This window comes from Megachile rotundata, chromosome 12 (assembly GCF_050947335.1).
Source record: "Megachile rotundata isolate GNS110a chromosome 12, iyMegRotu1, whole genome shotgun sequence".
NCBI lineage: Eukaryota > Metazoa > Arthropoda > Insecta > Hymenoptera > Megachilidae > Megachile > Megachile rotundata.
The window spans coordinates 3,020,008-3,041,140 of NC_134994.1; the positions used below are offsets into that span (position 1 = coordinate 3,020,008).

At 35.7% G+C, this 21,133-nt stretch overlaps 1 non-coding gene and 1 pseudogene across 2 annotated transcripts; one reads left to right on the top strand and one right to left on the bottom strand.

Moving 5' to 3' along the window:
* The first annotated feature begins 7,206 nt into the window (after positions 1–7,206).
* On the top strand, positions 7,207–7,325 carry LOC143265554 (5S ribosomal RNA). Its single transcript, XR_013040189.1, has one exon. It is a non-coding gene; the product is annotated as a 5S ribosomal RNA (ribosomal RNA).
* A 2,201-nt stretch (positions 7,326–9,526) lies between these two features.
* Positions 9,527–20,757, bottom strand: LOC105662954 (uncharacterized; annotated as a pseudogene). Its single transcript, XR_013040050.1, has 2 exons — positions 13,432–20,757; positions 9,527–13,357 (listed from the first exon to the last, which is right to left on the bottom strand). The product of XR_013040050.1 is annotated as an uncharacterized LOC105662954 (transcript).
* Positions 20,758–21,133: the final 376 nt, after the last annotated feature.

A 21,133-nucleotide genomic window follows, 5' to 3' on the forward strand; every position in this document is an offset into this window, starting at 1 on the left:
AAATGATTATACTATAGCGGTTCAATGTCAAAAATAATTTGTTGCCCTGGTATAATTTTAGTGCCAGCGGTGTTATTATTGCATTTGGTGCATAGAGTTGATTCTGCAAATGTTATATCATGAAATGAATTTTTTAAAATTTATGTACCGTTAGCATAAAACGGTCGTATATTTATATCTACAAGGACTACAGACTTTTCCTTCAAATATTTACAGGTTGATCATTTCTGTACAATTGTATATGAACTTTCTTTTTGCAATAAATGTTTTCTAATTAAATTACTAATATTATATGCGCAATCTATATAATTTATTTCTGATTTAAATATCATTGAGTATTATGGCTCGTTCTTTATATATTTTTTTACAAATGCCAAGTGCAGATAAATTTTTTATAAATATGAACAAAGTCTTTTCCGATTTGTTGATATATGTATGTATTATACAAGCACCAATCACGATATGCTACTAAGAGTGCTTGTGCAAAAGAATAAAATGCGCACGTATTTTTCATTGATACATGTTTTGACACAGTTAACTGTGGTCCTAGTAAAATACCATTTTTTAAAATAAGTAGATTCCTATTTAATTTAGGTTTCACATGTATATCCTTAATGTCCGGACAAATAGTTAAATATTTTCCTCGTTGTTTGATTGATTCCTTTACTTTTCCTTTCCAATTTTCAATTTCATTTAAAATATTACTGTAGTCTGACTCGCACGTATTATCAGAATGAGTAAAATCTATATTTTCCTTATTATTCTTGTCTATGTTAATACGTTTCCTTTTAGTTTCTATTGTTGTATTTTTATTGAAATCATTACTAGCTGAGGGTATTGAGATATAAATTAAACTATTATCTGTCTACACAGAATTGAAAGAAAGTAATGCGCTATTTTCGCGGATTATATTATTTTCTCCAATTTCGTTTATGTTATTATTTAAGGGTATTATATCACGTTGTTGGTTTTTATTTAATTGCATGGCATTTAAAATTTTCATATGCCCTGCTATTGATGCAATATGTCGTAATATAAATTTATCTACACGAATATTTCTAGAATTTTTTAAAGTTAATTGTTTTAATTCTATAAAATATTCCTCTACATAGGATGAGGTTGGTACATCATTTGGATTTGATATCAATGATGTTCAAAGAGGAAAATGTTTACAAATCTGACGAAAAGGGAAAATATCAGGACACCAATAGGGATTTAATCTATCAGAGATAGATTAGGGATTTTTTTCGAAAGTCGGTACAAACGAACGTTTTGAAGTATAAACGAAAGCGGAGGTGTTACAAATGGGTACAAACGACTAGGAAACAGCACTCGCAAGAAGATTTGAAATATCTCAAAAAATGGCGAAGTTACCCCTTGGGGGTACTTTCGAAAGGCGGTACAAACGCACCCGTGGGGGTGCAAATGAAAGTGAAGGCGGTACAAACCTCTACAAATGTCCCTTTTATGATGGCGTTGAAAGAAATAAAAAATGTTAAAGTGGGGTGCTGCGGTATTTTCTTCACCCCTTAGACTACAAACGAAAAGAAAGGTGGTACAAACGGGTACAAACGAAGCCGAATACAATACAATTGAAAGAAATAAAATTTTTATAAGTCGGGAGTCAAGTTCAGGTAGGTCTGAACCGCCTAAGGTCCATGTAGAAGATTGCGCGAATGGGGACTGTAATGCCTCACTCGATTATTCGATGTTGGAGTTCGCAACAATTCCCTCGATGATGATATACATCGCTTCCACCTCTATGATTATTGCATGTACTTTCGCAGTAGTTTTCATAATCCCTACGGAAACATTAGCAAATAGATCAATGGATGTTTCAAAACCAGTGATTGCAACTCGTTATCGACTTTATAATTAATGTATTTGAACTGTCGGTATTGACAAGACAAACAGTAATAATAATTTCAGCAATAAGTCTGCCTCTCTTTTGCTTTTTAACATAAAACATTTTCAAGTTGTATGAAGGTTAAGATGGCCAAAACCAAAAAGAAACCGAAAAACTATTTGCGCCGAAATTACTACTCATCTGTGCTCGCTGCCAAAAAACTCTAAAAAACTCTCTAAAAAAAACTCCTTGTGCTATTCGTGAACTGTCTGTTTGACTCTGCCTGTCGAAACCGATACCGTGGATTATCGATAATTGATACCACTGATACCGTGGGTAAACCGTGGGAAAAATAAGAAATGTAGAAAGTATCGTCCATTACGGTCGACGTTTTCCTTATCGAGGATGATCTTAATCATTTGGAAGGTTGGAACATTTATTTAAATGTTCAGTAGAAAGTAGGTTAAAAGACAATTTAACGTTAATTTTTAAACATATTTTATTATGCGAAAAATTTACTACACATGCCGTCCGCTGTTTAAAATACAGGTTTCTATTCGTTTTATAAGTTTATTTTCGACATTTGCCATGATTCCGGATGGAACATTCACGTACCAGTTTTTACGTACCAATAGTATGGATTCTATTTTTTAAATCGGTTGCATTATGTATTGGTGTTTTGCAAATTTGTTGTTTGATATATCCCCATAAAAAAAGTTGCATGACGTCAAATCGGGTGATCGTGGGAGTCAAGAAATTGGTCCACCACGGCCTATTCATTTTTGTTTGAATATTGTGTATAGCCAGTCCCTAGTCTCTTTTGCGGAATGTGGAAGAGCTCCATCCTGCTGATACCACATATTTTTCCTATCCTGAAGATTCATTTCCTCCAAAATAGGAAATAAAAAATTGTTCAGAAATGAGATGTATGAATGGGCTGTAATAGAATTTTCGAAGTAGTACGGTCCGTAAATTTTTCAATTGAAAATTCCGCACCAAAAAATAACGCTTGTTTTAAATTGGTTGTTTATTTCTCTTTTCCAACGTGGATTTTTAGACGACCACATTCTTGAATTTTGGTGGCATATTTGTCCGTTTATAGAAAATATGCACTCGTCAGTAAAAAATACATTTCGAACAAAAGTTGGATCATCAGTCAACTTATCCGAAAACCATAGGGCAAATTGTAATCTTGCCTCGAAATCCCTACTAAACAATTTATGTACTTTGTTGGTTTGTACGGCCTCATATTATTCTTTTTCAAAATTTTATAAATTGTGGTTTTCGACAATCCGCAGCTCTCCGCTAATTCCCGGAGAGAACTATATGGTTTTTCTTGAATCGCTGCCACGATGCAAATTTCTGAATCCAAATTTGCTACGGATGGTGTAATGTGCCTCGCTATTCTCTTTTCGCTTATTGATCCAGTTACTTGGAAACGATCACAAATTCTTTTTATCTGAAAATATAGCAATTTTATATAAACACGAGTACAGAAAACAACTTCAGAGAAAACAATATCAGTATCTATTAGTGTTTTGATAAATGAAAAAGGAAACTTCACTTACCATCATTGGATGCGGTTTTGGGCGACTTGGGTGTCGTAGGGAGAAAATCTGGCGTATCTCTCGATATGATAAAACAGGTGTAACACCTCTCAACTGCACAAATTCTATTTTTTCTTCCACAGTAAAGCAAGACATTTTGGATACGTGTTCTTGTATTAATCAAACACTACTGTTTCAAGATCTGACGAATTCTGGTTTAAGTACTGTTTTGTACTTCTTGAAGGAATCTTTTAGAAGATATGATTGGTTTCTTTCTAAACAAAGAAACTTCTATTGGTTGAAAAAGTCTAAGCAAATAGTAAACCGAAGGGAATAAAAGCCTTACAAGGATAAAGAATATAAAATTTGTTAATAACAGAAGGATTCATAAAACGTACTAAAAACTGTATTTCGGTACACAATAATCTCGTAAAACACCAGCAAGTCTAATTAGATATTCTTGGGAAAGTTGGAATTTTTACTAGCAGCTTTCTGACCCAATATAATAAATGCATTACTTGTGTGTAGCAAAATTTTTCTATGATTCCTGCAGAGGCCGGTGGCGGTGGTAGTCCTGCCCGGGGTGGTGGCGGCGGCGGCATCTACCACCATGCTCCTTGTGGCATTGGCCACTATGGCCGTTCTGGTTCTCTCATTATTTCTTCGACTTCATCTATATGAAAGATGCATTATAAAATCTCGATATTCTCGTACATTCTACGCAACGGTTACTTTTCGTCTCCTACAAATATATGCATAACAATATTCTCACCATTGTTATCGACTGGTTTCATTTTTTTCTCGCCTTCTTTCTTTTTCTTTCGAAAAAGAGAAACAGTGTCATCAATAGTTCATGAATTTTCGTGCTGTCACACTTAGGCGTGAACACCCTGTATATGCACCTTATATTAGTCTCTGAAATGGTGGGTAGATGACGTGATTCTAAGCAAGATTTCCCTCTGCAAAAATAGGGTTTGAAGCTTCGTTTTTGGATTATTAACACTTTATCTACCGCTAGTCTATTAATCGGCTTTTTGATTTCCAACGCTTATCGACCGGTAGCCTATTTATCGGCTTTTTCATTGCCAACGCTTATCGACCGCTAGCCTATTAATAGGCTTTTCGATTGCCAATGCTTGTCGAAAAATTGAATTACTGTTACCTTGAATTTATTTTATGAATGTTAGTTTATACGGTGTTCGCGCGATGGGCAAAATATTAACTATTTATAGCTGATTTCGAAGGTTGTAAATCTTCGTCGACCCATGGCGTTTCCACAACTTGTTACGGTAGTGGAATTATATGTAGAATTATTATTGTGGAGTAGAATTTATAGAGTGGCTCAGAGTCCTCCACACTGGTGTGCCCAGGTCATTGAAGGATGTTGATCATCATCCCACTGGTAGTAATGATTGTTGTATGTTGATACTGATTATGGTTTGTGAAAGTAAGTATGTTTCACCGAAGGTAGTTTAAGACAGACCGAAGTAAGTTTATTCTAACGAAGCTAATCTGAGACTAACTAGTCGCCTCTAAACAGCCAGAAAAGAAAGCAATGAAGAAAGTTCAGGACGTGAAGGCGTTACCAAAAAGGGCCAATCAGGACAGATTGTTATTTGTGAAAAATACTGATTGGTGAGATGGTTCAGTGAATGGGATTCTAAGATTTTTAGCCTTCACTCCAGGGTTGTAAATAAGGTGTCGTTAATAAGGTGACCCAAACAGTTAAGTGATTTGGGTCCTTCAAAGGAAGTAATAAATGAGCACCATGTGTTTATCATCGGAGTTCAAGCGCGTAGGCCCACTTTAGTGGGGTGCACAGTTTAGGACCATGTAAATAAACTTCTTTAAGAAAAGGTATATTGGCATTTAGAAAGATGTGCTTTTCTGACTTGTTAGAAAGCTATTGTTAATTGTTAAGAACGTCAAGCTGTGGAGACGTCCATGTGGTCTTAGAGATCCATTTGAAATTGCAAGAGTGAAGCGCTCTTAGGTTTGACAAAACACCCATAAATATTACGTTTTTTTTTCTTTATTATATAAAATAAATGCAAAATAAAGTATAAATATTAATAAAATTACATTCCTTTGAAACAAAAGGAATAAGCACAACACAATGAATAGCGAAAATTTATCCGGTACTGGGAGTAAGTGCGCGCGCGACTCAGCCGGTACTTAGTGACTGGCAGCCTCAAAAACGACCGGTCAATAAAGTGTTAAGGAAAAATACTGACCAATCAGAGCGTGAAGGTTACGCGCGCCCAGAAGTGGGAGTGACAGCTTCGAATCTAGCGACGGATCACGAACGCAATCAAGCGTCTTTATCTTGGAACAGTCTAAACGTGTAATGAGAAGTCTGCATCAAATCTCAGTGAAATAATGAACAGAACAATTGAAAATAATGTTTACTTATTCGCTTGTCATGAGTAAGGAATAGAATTAATTATGTGTAATTAACAGAAGTCGAGCAAATGAAATTTTTGTAACTTTAAATTTACATAAATCTTGGTGAGGTTCTCTAGAAAGTCGTACACCTTTATTAACTTTCCTTACCTCGAGAGGTTTTCGAGCTTTGTAGGCGTTTTGCTTGTGTATACGAACAAAAAGCAACAAACCGTATTGAAGGACCACCCGAATACTCGAAAGGAATTCAAGGATATGTACTGGTTGAATATTCTATATTTAACTATGATTGACGAAAAGTTTTCTGCATGTTACTAAAATGTTCTTCAATAGATTAGGTGACACGGTTTACTAAAATAATTCTGTGGATTACTAAGTGCATCTATGGTTTAGTGACAAGCGTTTCTGCATCAACAATTTTGCTTTAATAAGAAAGGGCCCCATGGGTCGAAAGGCTGAGTGGGTCGAAAATTATAACGATTTCTGATAAAATAACGCGTGCGGTAACCCTGTTCTATGGTTCTTTCAAAAACGAAAATGGTTGTTCTCCAAGAAAAGTAGAAGTGGAGAAAAAATAATCTTCCGCCTTCAAGAGCTACCTTTATACTCGCGATCTTAGTTATTCCTTTGACTGAACCAAGATTCTGGCAATCGTCATTTTAATTGCTAGTCCTCGAGTTCGGACGTATACTACATACTTAAACTTGGATTCTGAATATCCGAGGTTAGGATATTGCACTTCGTGCCGTCTAAGTTCGAAGGACCATCCAAATGATTTGGGAATAAAAAACTAAGTTCTTACTTTGACTGATTGATATAATATGGTCTGAGAATACTGTTCTAGTATAAGGAGTTTGCTAGTTTTAAACGTTGCTGATACAAGTCTTTTACTAATCTAATCCCTTCCGACAACCTCCTCTTCGTTGTTACCACATCTTCGCACCCCTTCTCCTTCTTGTAAAAACAGGGTGGTCCTTAACGCTAAGTTTCGCAGTTCTTAAAATTATGTTGACCAATATCGTGTCATCCCCTTCCAGTGCACCCATAGCGTAGTACATCCCTGGAGCGGGGGTGACGGCCTAGCCGCTATCAACACTTGTTTGGCAACATCGGGGAAATTCCTTCAGGTCAAGATTCCTGTGGACACTAATTTCTGAAATTTTAAGGAACTCTCTGGAATACGACGTTATGATACCCGAGCTAAAGCAAAAAAAATGGACAATAGCTAAATTTCTAAAATGACACTTATGTGCCCCATACGGGCTGCAGACCGGCCCGCTGAACTCACAAAGAAGAAAAAACTAACAGTTCACAAATGACTCTATGAATATTTGGCCATATCATAAAGTTGTCCCTTTGATGTTTTAACACTAACACTATATGACAATCCACTACAATGCGGAAGTTACAGTCAACGGCCATACTAGTCAGGATACACCGGTTCTCGTCCGATCACCGAAGTTAAGCTGAGTTGGGCGCGGATAGTACTTGGATGGGTGACCGCTTGGGAACTCCGCGTGCTGTTGGCTTCCTTTTTGTTGGCATCGGGATCAAGCGCAGATGAAAGACAGTGCACGTAGTAGCCAATCTGAATATGACCACAGAAACCGTAGGACAAGGAACGTTTTTGCAGAAATGTGGAAAACACGAATTTCTATTGCCAATGGCATTTTGTTAAAAAATAATATTTCACCATAATTTCTTTTGCATACTATTCTCAGAACTTTAATCTAGGTCGGGACGGAGCCCGATTTTGGAAAAATGGGATGTGAAAAATCTTCTTTTATAAGAAACTTTAATTTTCAGCTCATGAAATTTGTTTGGACAAAATTGCAAAATCAAGCTCCGTAACACCTAGACTAAAGTTCTGAGAATAGCATGCAAAAGGAATTGTGTCGAAATATTACTTTATAACAAAATATTATTGGCAGTAGGAATTCAGTACATCCGAACCATTTATATAACAACATGCCCGCCTGAATATACGCGTTGCTTGGTGCTGACTAACAGGCCTGGCTATACATACACAGGCTTTTCGGCTACTACTGGGCATAATTTCAGGAGGCGGTAGCTGGAGTGATACTGAACAACTTCTTCCTTTACCAAAATGTTGGCTGAAGTTTAGTTTTTGAATTATTAACGAAAAATATCGACCAATCAGAGCACGAGAATAGCTTATGACCGGTCACGGTGAAAACATACTTGTTCAGCCGTCAGGCTCGAAGCTATCGCTCTCGCGTCAGGGCGCACACTATTCTCGCGCTCTGATTGGTCAGTGTTTTTAACCGACTTCGAAAAAGGAGGAGGTTACTCAATTCGATCGGTATTTTTTTTTTTTTTTTTTTTTTCCTATGTGTGCCCGCCGATTACGCCTAGCTGGATGGACCGATCGGTACGAAACCTTTTGCATCTGGTAGGTTCTGACTCCCCATTGGTACCATTATCAAAAAATTTTTCATTTTTTAATTGCAAAGTATTGTTATTGCAAAAAAACCGGCAACTTTTGAAATAAAGTTTTCTCGATTTTACTGCGCTTTCAATATCTTATCACGGACATGATTCTGAACAATTTTGTTCATATACAAATTTCGCGGAAAGGTTTAGTTTTCGAGATATTAGCGAAAAATTGTTGAAAAGTTTTGAAATCAACTTTGGACGATTTTCATGTCCTTTTAATATGTTATCAGGGACACGATTCTGAACAACTTTTTCCTTATCCACAATTAAGGGGAAGCTTTAGTTTTCGAGTTATTAGCGAAAAACTATTGTTACTAATATATTGAATACTACGTATGCCTCCGTGTCTCTGGTGGTGTATGAGTCAACATGCAGTCGCCGATTTTCTACTGTTTCTACAAACACGTCTTGCCGGCCGATAAAAAGCGTGAAATAAAATAATTTTTAGGAAAAAAATATGCCGACTTCGAAATGCACTAAAAAGTATAAAATAATTTCTATTTCCTAATGAAGTAATTTCTATTTCATTCAATCATACAATTACGTAACAGAATTACGGCGCAAAATTAAAAGATTATTTTGAATATGTTATTTAATTTTGCGCCGCCTCCGAAAAGGTTGAAATGTATTTAATATAATACCTAACGAGTAAATAGGTTTCATTCATATCTGTTATGTAATTGTATGATTAAATGAAATAGAAATTACTTCATTAGGAAATAGAAATTATTTTATACTTTTTAGTGCATTTCGAAGTCGGTGTATTTTTTTTCTAAAAATTATTTTATTCGTTAATAATTCAAAACTAAGCTTCAGTCAACATTTTGTTAAAGAAAAAAGTTGTTCAGTATCACCTTAGCTACCAACTCCTGAAATTATGTCCATCAGTAGCCGAATGCCCCGTATATGGCACCTCGGAGGGTACCGGTAAAACTGTCTACCGTTGAAAAACAGTTTGCATCAAAACTAACAGGTGAAAGCAATCGTACCATTAAATTCTCTTTTCAAATTTATTATGTGCAAACAGAAAATACTAATTCCATAAATAATATATAACAATAAATTATTTATCTTTCATGCTTTTTTAAATATTTTTTCGATCTTTTCTATGATATATCATTATTCCTTTTTAAACGAATAACAAATTATAACGAACAATTAATGAAATTAACATACTAATAAGTTAATGAAGTGATACTATAAATCAAATTTTAATCTTTATGGAGCGTCAATCTACGACAAAGTTTGAAAATTATTTATGACAATTGGTTATACCTTGCTCTTAATTCACTTCTCTATTGATTACTGCGAAGTGGGCACGTTTAAAATATTATACTTCTTTATTTTATTCTTTCATGGCAATAGCCGATACAGAACTATCGTCAACGACTCAATTCATCCTGATGACATACTCATTCTTTACTGGAAAGAAACGTCTTTTACGAAGGGGAATTGCATTTATATAAAATACATGAACAGTCATAACCTACCTCAACTATTTCGATTTTTATTTTCATAATACAGTATTGATTCGTAACAAGCAACAGTTTTGTGATTCGTAACAAGCAAATTTCTATCCCCTCTTTGTTTGAAGTCGGCCGCTGAGTGAGAGATCCGAGAAAGAGTAAGAGGTCCGTGAAACGGAAGAAGTCATAAATTTTCACGGACGACCGAACAGTTTAGAGGACAGAACATATATATTCTTTTCTCACTCTGATACATAGCGATTCTGTCGTTCATTCATCTAATTCTACATTGATTCGTAATAAGCCACTCGCTCGGGTCTGGCTAGTTGCTTGTTACGAATCCGGTACATTATATTTTCTCACTCTGATGCAATGGCGATTCTGTCATATTATGAAAAGTATATTCTCCGAAATTATATTATATCAATATGCTTTTTTTTAAATCTAATGGCTGATAGTGATCCATAATTTGAGGTACATTTTTATCTATAATTTTAATTAATTTATTTAACAAAAATAAAAAAAAGTTAAAGAAAAAATTATTTAAGTGTAATACACTATATACAGTATATAATACTATATGAACTATGTACACTGAAATGGTAATAAAACTGGTTACTCGTTCAACCGTAATTTTTCCAAATTGCTTTATTGTCACAGTAACGGCTATGACCTACCATTTTTTGGACATCAATATTTCTTAAACTATTTTATTTCAATAAACTACAATTGCAATAATAACACAATACATACATATGTAGGTATATGTTAATATTCACATAATTGTAAAAAAATAAAGCGAAGTGTGACAAATTAGGAATTGCAGTGTGTTCGATTCATCTGATTCTACATCGATTCGTAATAAACCACTCGTAATAAGCCACTCGCTCGGGTTTGGGCAGTTGCTTGTTACGAATCTGGTACATTATTCCATTCACGAAATTTTACTACTATTAAAAAGAGAAAGCATGCTATGTTCTGTCCTTGTCTAAAGAATAACATCGCTGCTCGGCCGATTACTTTATAGTTTACCGCTATACACTAGGTATATAACTTTGGTACACATATCGTACAGGTCATTTGTACAGATATCGAATATTTACTGTACATAGTTAATATTGTACGTGATATAGGACCTCTATTACATGTATTAAATATTATTGTGTTACATCACTCGCGACAAGACCGAATCGTAGCAACTCGCGCCTATGAGGGTTGTAAGTCCTCACTCGAATTCTTTCGATGTCCCGAATTAACGTATTTGTAACTAACCGGTAGTTACAGCGATAAGGATGATTCTATGGGTATTTGAATTAGAGACTATGTTTGACCTTTAACTAAAATGCTGTTTATTTTAAAAGACTATGAAGCTTGAAAATGTATGATCGTGTCGGATGTTTGTAGAGTAGGGTGGCTCTTATTTTTCGACTTCCGATTTTTTTTGGTCTCACCCCCCAAAATTGTGACACTTGATGAAAAAATGATAATGTCAAAGTTTCAGCATGATTGGATAACAGGAACCCGTGCCGCAATCGAGTTGAAGTTTTGAAATTTGCACGATTTCAGGTTATCGTCGAATATGTTAGTGGTCTTTTATTTTATAAGTATCAGTGAACAGTTTGTAATGAAAATATAATTTTTTACACGTGTAATACTAGCATTTACATACAATTACAACACATAAATATTTACATATTTACACACAATACATTTACACACAAATGTAACGTAGCTTTTAAGTTACCGGAGAATGCGACGGTTGGACAACTGGGAGCTGTATATAATTTGTACAAAAGTTGATACATTTTTTAATAATCTCGATTGTATTAACACTTATAAACGAATTTTTTTTAATACTTATCAGCAGAATATTCTTTAATGAAATTTCAGTTGTCTCATAAATTAGCCTATTATTAAATTGTACGGAGCGTTTAATATATGTTCTGTGTTAATGTAGATTTGCTTACATCAGGATAAAGGCTTTTATAATTCTCAATTATTTGTAAAATGTATTGTTTTTCTTCTTCATTTTTAGTTAACAGATTATTGTATTCAGTAATAAGTTTGACACCACGTTCAGCGGTATCGTTTACCACTTTTAAATTTTTTGCAATTTCCAAACCTTGTAGATATGAAATATCATTTTCCCACAAGGAAGGGTCTTTGTCTAAGAAATCAGTAGATATATTGAACCTGTTAAACCATTTTTTAGATTCAGTAGAAACGAAGCTATCAATATTCATGTTTGCATAATTTTGTACGTTTTCCGGAAGTATTACAAGTTTTTTGACTGAATGTTCTGTATTATTATTTCTTAGAGCCTTAATCATTTTCTTTTTTATGTTTAATGGTATTGTTTCATCGAAAAAGGATAAAGCCACGTTCTCGGATGCAAGGTATCATAAATGGTTAGAAAATTTACATACTCCAATTCTAGCAATATTCTTATCAATTGTCGAATAGAGGTATAGATTTTGTAGGAATTTCAGGTCTTGTAATGGCGCTTTTATGGGAATTGGTGCATTCATCCAGGCTTGAATGTATAAGTTAGCTACAAAAATACATATATCACTTATCCCTATGATATCGTTACTATCTAATAAAAATTCTTGCCGGAATAAATAAATTTTTAGCACGTAAATTGCTTTAGCCATCCACCTAGCATGATGAAAAGCTCCAGGAACGTGAAAAGTATTTCCTCGTGGCAGAGATCCCCCAAGAAAAATTATTATCAACTCCAAAAATTCTTTGTAATCATCTCTCGGCTGCTTTTGTCGCAAATGATACAAACAAAAATTTATTTTCTCTTTTACATCCTGGAGCTTTCCATAAACATACGGATCTTGTACACCTGTTTTAAAATTTACTAAATTAATTTTAGGCCAAGCTTTTTGAAATTTTTTAAAAAGCGGTGCTTCAGGACCAGATGATTTCCCAAGTTTTTCCTCAAACACACTTCTTAAAATTAATTCATAAATATGATGCCGGCAAGGAAGGTACAATATATGTATCGCGTTCAATTAATTGTTCCAACAGAACACAAGCTCCTTGCAATCGTCCGGTATTTGAGGATGTGGTGTCACAACACAGGGCTTGTACTCTGTCTATGAGGTTCCAATCTTCTAACAAACCATAGATTGCTAGAGCTTGTTCCTTGCCGCTACTGTTAGGAATTGCTGGAACTCCTAAAAGTTTTTCTTTCTTGCCGTATGTAATTATAATCGGCAATCTCTCTACATTTTCCGCATTTATTCCGGACGGCAACATTTTCCCGTCCCAATGAACCGTAACCGTTGACGGTAAATTTTGTTCGAATGCTTCCCGCAACTTTATGGTCCGTTCTGCGCGAAGGCGATGTCGACAGCGTTGTATGGACGATCTATTGATTACTAATTCATTTAAATCGTGATTTAAAGCTTCTGCAGTAGCCATTATTACACGCACTGCATCGCGATCACTTATTTTGCAATTGTCTAACACTGCCACAAGTTTTTCGGTAATGACTTGTGTCTTTCCTCTTCGTTTCTTTGCTTCACTTGGACCAGGCTCACCAAGAAATTCAGGCGCACACGAAATATCCGCAGCATGTTCAATATATTCCGTTCCACTACTTGGTGAAGACTGGAGTTCTACCGCTTCTATAATACAGATACATAAACAAGATATAGAGTGCACAGATTAACAAAAATAGTTTATTAAAAATATATCATACCTTGCACTTCCATCATGCTTTTAAATCGAATTTTTCGAGACTCTTCTTGCTGCCGCCGAACTGCTTGTCGCTTTTCTTTCTCCAATGTATTTTTATCAGCACCGAGCATTAACCCAGGTCGTCCCTTTTTTCGCTGGTTTAATAAAAAAAGTTTGTCTTCTTCGATTTTAATCACATTAAGAGCTTCAAAATGCGCGATGTCAAAAAGGTCATCTAACGACTCCAGAAACTCTCTTTCCTTTTTTTCCTGTACTTCATTCCGGCGTTTTCGAGATTTTTGTAACAAACGCCAATTACTATGTAATTTTAATAATTTTTCAATGCTATGTTGCGTTGTTCTCGTAGGAATCCACGCTTTATTCCAGAAAACTTCCACTTCCTTGATTATTATTGCTGCACTTTCACGGAGATCCAGCTTAACTTTACGCACATTGTGAAACAAAACGCGTAAAACTTGGCCGTTACTTGGTAATTTGGAGCCAATAATTTAGCTTGCATCATACTCCAACAAAAATATTCTGTCAGCGCTTCTTGTTTCCATCTTTACAATTTCACTATATTCTTAAACTGAACTCACGATACGAACACTTGGAACTCACGAAACAGAATGAAAAATGACCATTGTGACTAACAGTAGATACATTTATTTATTAGAGACACCGCCAGGTAAAATCATAAAACACCCTCAAACAGAAAAATATTTTGCTGGAAAAAACCAAGAAACCTATGACCTCACCGATCCCTTGATCAGGTAAAACACGGTAATATTAACCTTGCCGGGAATCTTTTTGTATAACTACCAGGCAGAGCACCTACTATACATTTTTTTAATACCGAAATATTTGTTTCATTTTACATAATATCTTTAATGGCTGACCGAATAGGAGATTAGTTTTCGTATTCGAAATGACCGCTTCAGCAACTACGGAACGAGATTCATACTAACATTAGCGGTAAGATTCATTAATTCTTAGTATATTTTTTAAAATCATACACCAACACTAAAATTATATATGTAAAAAATGATATTTTCATTATAAAATATTCACTGATACTTATAAAATAAAAGACCACTAACATATTCGACGATAACCTGAAATAGTGCAAATTTCAAAACTTCAACTCGATTGCGGTACGGGTTCCTGTTATCCAATCATGCTGAAACTTTGACATTATCATTTTTTCATCAAGTGCCACAATTTTGGGGGGTGAGACCAAAAAAAAATCGAAAAAAAAAATCGGGCTCTAAAGCTAAGGGCCACCCTATTGTAGAGTTCTGATTTTTGGGTGATGAGATGTCGTGTAAGTAAGTTCGTGTAGGTGTGTTTAACCCATTTGCATCACACAGAAAAGTGAAAAATTTGTTCTTATCACTAAAAATTTTGTTGATTGTATTTAAATGAAAATGTTTTCAAATGTTAAAAATAAAAGCAATATTACATAAATAAAGAATTTTTACTTCATTATAGATTCATAATTATGAGAGGAATAAAATCTAATTATTTTGCACAACTATCAGAAGAAATCGCCATAAAACGTCTACGTTTTCTAGATCTAATTACCTCTTCACTGTTGTCGGAAACATAACCATCCATTTTTTTTTATTTTTCTAAGTTATATTACCCTGAAACTATTCGCGATCACCTCTTTTCATTGATTGAGGAGAGCCAAATACGCGTGGGTATAATATACGCTCTGGTGATAAATGCCTAAGTGCAATGAGCGCATATATGCGCACTCTGGTGATAGTGGCCAGGCAAAATGCGCGCATATATGCGCTTATGATGCAAATGGGTTAACGGAGTAGTGTCCGGGGGTAGTTGTCTGTGCTTGGTGTGAAAAAATGTGTAATGAGGGGTCTTAAGTGACCGCCTACACGTGACGTCAGGGTTTTTGGGAAAAACCCTGAAATGGTCATGTTGCCTTGATTTATTAGATGGACCCTTGGACCTTAGCAAGCAATAAAATTAGGATGCGCCTTGACGTGAAGAAAACATGTGTTTGGAAAAAGCGAAAAGCTAAAAACTATTACCGGCAATAAACATGTGCAAACGGTGACTCTAAAGAAACTCGCGGGGTTTGTACTGGCTTCATGAGTTTATTGCTGCTGTAGAGGGTCAGAATTCGTGCGAACGACGCACAGTGGCGAAAAACGGCGAAAACGTGGACAAAACTAATATCTTCGATTCTGAGATAAATTATTTAAATGTTTTTCGATAAAATGATTACATTAGTGTTACAAATTAGTTTTTTGTGTTAAAAATCGAATTTTGATTTGTTAGTTAACTAATACGGTTAGTTAACTAGTACGTATGAATTTTTATCTCGTAAACTATTTATCGAAATTAATTAAATCTTTTTGCATTTTAAACTTGAATGTTTGAACTATCATAATAATATTTTTTTCATTAGCAAATTCATTTTTTATTATCAGAAATTGCAAATAAATTTTTTTTTTTTAAATTATTTAATAATGTTTAAGTATCTAATATGTAATATATATATATATATATGGGTGTGGATATTGAAATCTCACCTACAAAACAAGACTTTTTGCAACGGTCAGCGACGACATATTTGAAAAACGTTCGAAACCGCTGTTGTCACATATGATAATAGGGCGCGCGCGTGAACATAAATGTGAATAACTCAGAAAACCGCAAATTACCGCAAGATATCTTTACAGATTCTTGTTCCAGAAGTTTCCAGCTTTCATTTAAGCCTATTTGGTAGATGAACCGAGGTGGAATTCACAACTTTTCCCTTACATAAACATTAAGTACGTTTATGGTTTATATCTCCTTTTTCAGTTTGTATCAGTGTTAAAGATAAACCTTTTGATATGCAACCTACATAATTATTATATTAAAGTACCATAAAAAATGCCAATAAAACTGGATGAATATAATAATTAAATAATAATTAAGTAGTATTATGTTAAACTTTGTTAACTGTGAAACGTCCGGGACTGCTGTTGTCGCGCGCGTTAATAGGGTGCGCATATGGACAAAAATGGGAATAACTCATAAGACCGCAAATTACCGCAAGATATTGTTATAGATTCTTGTTCGGGAAGCTTCCAGCTTTCATTTAAGCCTATTTGGTAGGTGAACCGAGGTGAAGATCACAACTTTTACCTTACACAAATATTAAATATGACTATGGTTTATATGTTTTTCCACATCAGTGTTAATAATAAACATTTTGTTGTGCAACCTACATAATTATAATGTTAAAGTATCATATAAACAGCCGATAATAATGGATGAACATAATATTTAAAAAATAATGAACAGCATTATGTTAAACTTTACCCGGAAAAATTGACTTTAAAAAATGTTCAACTTTGGAGGCTCATATCTTCGAAATGGTAGTAATAAAATCATTAAAACTGTGAAAACAGTATGCACAGATTCCTTATAAACTAATTCCATTAAACGGATTTCAAGAATTGCGATTTTCATTTTTTGACTTTTGTCCACGTTTTCGCCGTTTTTCGCCACTGTGCGACGGTTGTATTTGTGTAAATACGAGGGTCATTCAATAAGTAAAGAGACAAATGGCTATAACTCAAAAACGGTTTATTTCAATCTTTCAAAATTAAGGCTATTTTTCAACATAATCTCCCCGCACAGTTATGCACTTGTCCCATCTTCCTTGCAGCTTCCCAATTCCCTTGGCGAAGAATTCTTTCGATTTACCCCGAAGCCACTTTTGCACTTCATTGTTAGCAAATCTTTTTTCACGTAGGGCGTCTTTGAGTGGTTCAAACAGGTAAAAATCAGATGGGGCGAGGTTGGGACTGTAGGCAGGATGAGGTAAGACCTCCCAACCCAATTCTTGAAGCTTATCACGGGTCAGCTGGACTAAAAATCTAATGACTGAGCGCTGCTCTTCTAAGGTGCAATCTTCTAGTGAACTTGCCATGGTGAATTGAAAATTTTGAGGTTATGTTGACATAAAATGATGAAACAGCTGATCAGAGCATATCCCAAGGTTGCCAACTAACACTCCTGAAAAGATTGTACACATTCATTGAATAGTTTTAAAATTATAGAATTTGTCTCTTTACTTATTGAATGACCCTCGTATTAACTGTTCTTTACGAAAATAACGGATGCGGTATCTGGCCGCGTAACAATTGTATACTACATGTATATTATTAATTGCAGATGTTTTGTATCTTGTGAATATAGAAATGTATAACAATTATTTAAAAACATTTTGAATTTATTTTAATATTATTACGAAAAAAAAAAAACATGGAAAACGTAACATGGAAAAAACCAAATCCAGCGGGCTCGAACCTGCGACAAAGAAGATGCAAAGATTATGAGGCAAGACTCCTAACCTGTTAGCCAATTCTTTACTTGGAAAATTGTCTTACGTTCCGACACATAACCGATTACGACGTAAAATTAATTAACGAATGAATTTTAGTTTTTTAACTAATATAGAGTCATTCCACGCCAAATCGATGACTTTTGGAAGTCACTATCTCCGATTTTGCTCTAATCGAAATATGTTGTAGTCCGTGTGCAGTTAGAGGGGGCTTAAGTCATCATTTTGCCGGTTTCGATTTTGTTAAGGAATGGAAATCTTAAAAGTTTGTAATTTTTGTCCATTTTGGCGAAAATAGGGTTCACTTAGGAATTTTTTTCTCAAAAACTACTCAACCGATTTAGCTAAATTTTTTGTTGTTTTATTCAAGAAGGATTGGGCTATTTTAAAATATTTTTTTTAACTTTGTGAACTTGTTATAAAATGTCGAAAAATTTAAACAAATTCTTTTTTGCGTTTTTCTCAATGAGGGGTGTAAGGGATCAAAATTTCAAAAAATATGATCATATTCTTTGAAGCTCATCCTTTAAAGTGTGCCCTTCAGAATGATGGAGCTTCAAAAATTGACGTCCCTACAAGCTGGAAAAGGACGCGGGGTACCCCCGTTTCAGGTAGGCAAGTCGTGTATTCCGCTATTGTGATTGGTTTTTTGTACCCCCGGTCTCAAAACAATACGGTAAGACTTCGCATACAACTAAATGACCCTGTTCATACCTTTTTTTTTTTGTTTGAGGAAGACAGAAATCCAGTTCCGGACATCCGGGAAGATAGCCCAGGTAGTGTGGAAAGACTCACGCTTTCAGCGCACCTAGAGGAGGGGCGGTTCCCACGGCCTACTCACTAAAACTGTCTCCCGCCCCCGCCACAAGGGCGGAGGGTGGCGGCAACCCGCCAGGCTTCCTTACCGGATGGGGCATAGTGTACCTGGTCTAGGCCATCGCTCGCAGTTGTGGAAGAAAGACTACCCCCCACCCCTCGCGTGTGTGTTCCATGTGTGGAGACTGGATGCTCTCAACCAAAGGGTTTTGGCCCTAGGGGCTGCGTCAAGATCTAGAGGGAGGCTCCCGGGCAAAATGCGCTGACCCCCCGCTGACCCTGTAACGCCCCCTCGGCACCGCCGCCCGGTGGGCTCGAACATACGGTAAAACCGCAACCTCCTCCACCATTTCCCACCTAAGTGTAATTTCTAGTTTTTATTTCCCCCGCGTTTGCCTATTTCGCCCCAGTCTTCTTCCACAACGCTACATGAGCCCATTGCTCTCGGTAAAAATTTCTCCTTCCTCTCTCCTGTCGATTCCACTCGGTCCCCGTTGTCGCCCCCTAATGGTGCCATGACCAGGCTGACGACTGGGTCCCTAGTTGAATCAACAGTTGATCAGAAGGATTCTCTGCTCAATTTGACCTCTCTCCCTCCTCTCCCCCGCTCAGTCGGTCCCCGTTTTGTGCCCCCTAATGGTGCTATGACCAGGCTGACACTAGTTTCCTCCCTTGCGGGTTTGAGTCGTTTGATCGGTCGTGTCTATTTTTGTTTCTCCGCTTCTTCCACTCCTGCTCTTCCTCTTCTCCCTCTCGCTGTCCTCTCGCTTCTTCCCCTCCTCTTGCCATTTGAAAAGCGCACCATGCCTCCGCCGTCCTGCTTGTTGCTGCATCCTTTCGCTTCACCCTTTAGGGCCGCTCTCCAAGTGTTTGCAGCGTTCCTTCCTTCGCCATGCTGAATATTCTCAATGCGGCCCCTTTTCTCCACCATCGTTGTGACTTAGGAGTTTCCAGAGTGCTGGAGCGTTTTCCGCAGTTCTTCCAACACTTTTCCGCCATTTTCCCGCTTTGCACTATTCCTCTGCACTCGCGCACGTGGTCACGTATATTCCCCTGTACCCGCAACACTCCTAGCACTTCACTGCACTCCCGAAACACTTTCCTAATACTACACCGAATTAGTTGCCTATCTGTTAATTATTTATTATTTATTTATTTATTAATCTACTAATCACTTCACTTTTTATAATAATTTATTCGTTAATTATTAATTAATTATTATTATTATTAATCTCATTCACTTCATTTATTTATTAATTAACCCCTTAACTTGTACGCTCGAGTTAATTCGAGCGCGCTAAACAGGCCAAACTGTGCACACTCGAGATAATTCGAGCGGCGTTGTATTTTATGCTGCTATAATTTTTCACACTCGAATATAATCGAGAACTGAAAATAACAATGTGAAAGCAAAGAAAAAAAATCGTTTTATTGATATTTATCATTTACATGGGATTGTAAGCTATAACACTTATTTATTCAAGAGTAAAATATAGCCTTTTTCCATGGAATAAAAGCGCAGTATATGAAAATTCTCCATCAAAAGAGAAATTGAATCAGGAGCGGTAACAAATGGAAACCTTTGAGGATGTGAATTTGGTTGGTTATTGCTTATCTACTTCCAATCAACGGCTATATCTTCTTCTGAACTATCTTCAGAATCACTACTATACTTATCACTTTCTTCTGAGTCGCTATCCGACAGCGTATTCATATTCAGATTCTGATTCGCTCATTTTTCAATGTATATTTTACTAAAATATAATGTAAAATAAAACATAATAACAACAACAACAACAACAAGAATAATAATAATAATATTCTGAAAATTAGAAATCATACCAATTGTATAAATATCCATTTTACCCAATTTTATCTTCTGTAATCACAAAATGACTGACTGTCTATAAAGATACACTTATCTTTGTTCGCCGTAGGTGCTTTCTTTTGTTTTATATAAATAGTTTGATACACAAGACTACATTCTTGCATTTCTGCACTCGTGACGATTGACTGCAATACGATTTAGTCGTGAAATATCAAACACTTGTTTCTCTTCTTTTACAGTTTAGTTCAGTATTTATCTAAGTGTTCTAAACTTGCAAAGATATGTGTATATTTATAGACAGTGAGTTATTTTGTGATTACAGAAGATATAAAATAATTTTCAGAAAAAAAATACACCGACTTCGAAATGCACTAAAAAGTATAAAATAATTTCTATTTCCTAATGAAGTAATTTCTATTTCTTTGAATCATACAATTACGTCACAGATATGAATAAAACCTATTTACTCGTTAGGTAGTATATTAAATACATTTCAGTCTTTTCGGAGGCGGCGCAAAAATAAAAGATTTTCTTGAATATGTCAACCTTTGGACAGCCGAACATAGGCAATGCTTGTATAGCTATTTCTTTTTCTGTACATATAACTCGACAACACGCCGCGAAGTAGGTGTTAATGCGTATAGAATGTAACTATGGTCTATCTAGCCCTTTGCGGACGGGACGGTTCGAAGTGAACCGTACCGTGGGGCCGAACTC